The sequence below is a fragment of the Panthera onca genome, chromosome E1, assembly GCF_046562875.1.
Source record: "Panthera onca isolate mPanOnc1 chromosome E1, mPanOnc1 haplotype 2, whole genome shotgun sequence".
Classification (NCBI taxonomy): Eukaryota; Metazoa; Chordata; class Mammalia; order Carnivora; family Felidae; genus Panthera; species Panthera onca.
The window spans coordinates 38,290,145-38,294,181 of NC_138352.1; the positions used below are offsets into that span (position 1 = coordinate 38,290,145).

Sequence of the window (4,037 nt, forward strand, 5' to 3'; positions counted from 1 at the left end):
AAGCATGATAAATGCTGTCCCAGAGGTGATCACAGAGTATTGAGGGGGTCCAGATTTTCCCTCAATTGGTCTGAGCATTCTCACTACAACCTTCCCTGTCTTCCACTTAATTTCTCTATTTTTTTTTTTCATATTCTCACCCCATTTCATGGAGAACTTTGTGACTCCGCCCCAGGAATGAATCTCAGAGCCAGAATCTCAGGCCAGAGGCCCTACTAGCACAGCCTCTTGCTGAGGCTGCCTTGACCCATGATACCCACGGTGTCCACACCCACGTCCTCCTCCTGATGTGGGTTTTTGTGTCCCCAGTGATGTCTTGTTGACTGGGGACATTCACTTCCTAAGCTCAGGCCACCTCAATAATCAGTCTTTTCCCCCAGCATTTCTTACCTATCATTGGCTTATTCTGGGTTTAAGCTTGAATAATTGGGCCTTGGTTGTGACACTGGCCATAAAGTGGGCACAGCAATGGAGGCTTGCACACTTTTCTACCCAATTTCCCCTCCCATACACATAACAAAACTCTCATTAAAATAGTTCAGCGTAATAACCTTCTCTAGTAGTTACCATCCACTCATATTATAAAATGCATGCAGTTAAAAATAGGACTTAATGAAATATAAAACCCCAGGTACAATTAGGCATTTTATTCACAATTCCTTGACTATCTCCTTAACTGTTCTTGGCTGTGACTTAATCCTACCCTGGCTCTCACCTCCCCTTTAGGGAGCACTAAGGAACCAACCCTGAATCTGTCTTGCAGACAGACCTTCTGCAGTGACTCAGATTTAAGGCCAGGTTGATTTGTCAAAAGCCTCCATCTAGGCTGCTTTTCCTCCCAGCCACAGCTTTCCTCTGACTCAGCCATTAGCGCTGTGTTTACTCACTTTCCCTTATAAATGACCTGGCCAAAACACTACCTTGGGTTTCTCTACTTCCAGTTTATCTTGTCTGTCCACCCACCAGAGGAGCAGAAAGGAAAGGATTTAAGTACATTATTTGCAGAGGTGCGGATCCGTGTGATTATCTACACGGAAGACAGGAAGAGAAGGGCAGGACAGGGAAGGTGGGATAAGGCAATGGGAGAGGAGGGAAAGGGAGGAGAGTGGAGAGGAAGAAGATGAAGGAGGAGAGGAGAGGAGAGGAAAATTACGCAGAGTACTTACCACCTATTATTATGTGCACCATGTAATGATTGTTCATTATGACTCTCCCAGATGGATAATATTCCCATTTTATGGATGGGGACATAGAAGCCTTTTGTTTCCGATCTCATTCTCTCTGTTGCTAGTTTAAGCACAGCTTAAGCCACAGTAACAGGCCGAATCACATAATACAAACATTCGCTGAGCTGGATGTCAGGCACTGGGTAAAGCCTCATTTTCCAGATGATGAAAATGAAGCTCAGAGAGGTGAAGTCACTTGCCTGGAGTCACACAGAGTATGTCACACAGTGCAAGAGCCAGGATTCCCACCCAGGTTTGACTCCAATGTGCTGGCAATTATTAGAAAGGCAGGAAGTTGGGAGTTTAGAAGGGGAAAAAACCAAAGTGGGTGGTAGCATAATTCAGAGTTTGGCAAAAGTCTTTGGGGAGATGAAGTGAAAACAGAAGCTAGGTTCTTAGTATCTGCTGTGCATCTGGAGCTATGCTCTTCCCAGCTTCCATGATACCACCCCAGGCGGAGCTAAAACTATACAAGCCTAGTGGTTGGGAAAGGTGTAGGGTGCCAGGCTGAGAAGGCCGCACAAAAGATTTCCTCTCTCAACATCCAAATGACCTTACATGTTAAGAGCCACCACATGGCCACAAAGTAGGAACTCAACTTTACAAACCATGGGTTTTCAGTCTGTCTGTTTCCTTCCCTCCTTCCCTTCCTTCTTTCTTCCTTCCCTCCCTCCCTCCCTCCTCTCTCCCTCCTTCCCTTTTTTCCTCCCTCTTTCTGTTTCTGTCCTTCCTTCCTTCCTTCCTTCCTTCCTTCCTTCCTTCCAGACCCCAGCCTTGCTTTCTCCTTTCTAATCAATACTTCTTTAGCCCAACAGTGTTTAAGTTAACTCATTTTGTATTTCTCAGCAGCCTACAACACTAACCCATAACATTAGATTCAAAACAGTTTCCCGAAAGTGCTTGGAGTTATAAAGGCAAGTTCATAAACTTCATGTGTAATAAGAGCCATGAAACAGTCCATACCCTTTCATCTGGCAATCCCACACCCCAGTAGGTTCCCTAAGGAAATAACCCAAAAGTAAGGAAAAAGCACAAAGGTATTCACAGTGAGGCTTTTCATGATAGAAAAAAAACCCAAACAAACAAAAGTAAAAACAGTTCATATGCCCAACAGTAAGGGGAAGGGCCAAACAAATTATGGTGACACTGTCATTGGAAAGTGATGTCATTAAGAACAAAGACAAAGTAGGACAAGGATGCCAATGTGTTGAGTTGGATGTGAAATAGCACAGAGTTAACAAGGTCTGAGCATACGGGGCACACCCACCCGTTCACCTCTTTAGGGAAACATCTCTTCCCACACAAACAATGGTCAGAGGGGAAGGAGGAGAGACAGGGTTTACTAACAAATAGGTTCTTTTGGTAAAGTTACGCCGATTTTAGACAAACTAAACTCCAGCAAACTTGCCAGAGCTAAGCTTGGAAAGAAGGCACATTGGTAGCAGAAGGTTTTCTGTCTCTATAAAGTGGTACCACTGGGTCATGGGCTCTGCAGCCCCAGACCTCTTGGCTAAGCTCACCTCTCCACCCTGGCAACGCCCACCAATCAGTGAAAGTGAGCTACCCAGGCAGCCCTGAGGTGGCTGGCTACAATCACCCTGCGTCACGCCCAGCCTGGTATGTTCCTCTTGGCTCCTTACTCCTGGATCCCCCTGAGTCTGTATTATCAGGCTCCTCCTCCGGGACCTCCACTTTAGTCTCAATCCCAGCAACGCCGCACATGATAGATGCTCTGTGACCAAACAGTGACCCGTAATAAAAACTGTGCCAGAAGCGAAACTGTCCCCAATAAAGGAGGGTCTTTGGGTGGGGATGGCCTTGGAGGTGATGCTTCCCTTGTGTCCTTTCTGCTTGCTGTGTCTCGTCATCTGTTCCCAGTCTCTGTCTGCAGACCTTACTCTGACTCGTGATTAAATTCTTGGCTGGACGACTGGGTTTGGTGCATTTGACCCTGGCTGGATCTGGACAGCGTGAAGGGCCTGAGCATTTTCCCCCAACTTACAATCATGCTTCCATCTTTAACTATGGTTGGAAATCTGCTTGGTCTCAACAGCCATAATACTCTAGTTTCTAGGTTAGAGGCAGCGCGGGGAGATAAGGAAGAATACATTTGAGCAGTCGCAGCAGTGACAATGCCTGTCACAAAACTCATAATAATAATCATAATAATAGCCTTAATTAATTGAGGCTAGCAATGTGGTAGACCTGGTGCTGGGGACTTTGCATGCATTATCTCACTTAATCCCCACAGTAACCTGAGCGAAGTACAGAGACATTATCATTTCTATTTGTGCCAGGGAGGAATCTGTGGCTGAGAAATAGCAAGTGAATTATTGAAGGTCAAAACCAAGTTTTGCTGATGTCAAATCCTCTCTCTCCCTGGTAACGGCCCCCCCCCGCCCCCTCCCTCCCGTCCCCCCGCCCCCTCCCCCCTGCCCCCTCCCCTCCATCCCCCCCCCCCCGTTCTCCCCCCCCCCCACCGCCGCCATTATACTCTACAGTCTTTCAGGCACTAAAGATACTACCACATTGTTGAAGGACGAGTGAGCCCTTGTCCTTAACGGAGTATGCTTATTCTTACTTTATATACAATCCTGGTAACATGCTTGGGTATAGTTTTCTCAGGCTCCCGGCGGAATAAAAGTAATATATGTTACAAAAAGAAACAAGGAGGCTTAAGATTCAGGAGGACTGATAGCCCGAATGTGTAGCCAAAGCCTGACAACAAAGGAGCAGACAAAAACACTGTAAAAACAGATAAAAGGACTAAAAAAAAAATGCCATTTAATGCTGGGCAAACTCCACACTATC

General features: G+C 46.2%; 1 protein-coding gene and 1 long non-coding RNA gene across 2 annotated transcripts in view; one reads left to right on the forward strand and one right to left on the reverse strand.

The window, feature by feature from the left end:
• Positions 1-4,037, reverse strand: part of ASIC2 (acid sensing ion channel subunit 2) — a 1,018,759-nt gene that overhangs the window by 275,519 nt on the left and 739,203 nt on the right. The gene's annotated exons all lie outside the window — the stretch shown is intronic.
• Positions 1-4,037, forward strand: part of LOC144614323 (uncharacterized) — a 143,811-nt gene that overhangs the window by 3,352 nt on the left and 136,422 nt on the right. The window lies entirely within an intron of this gene.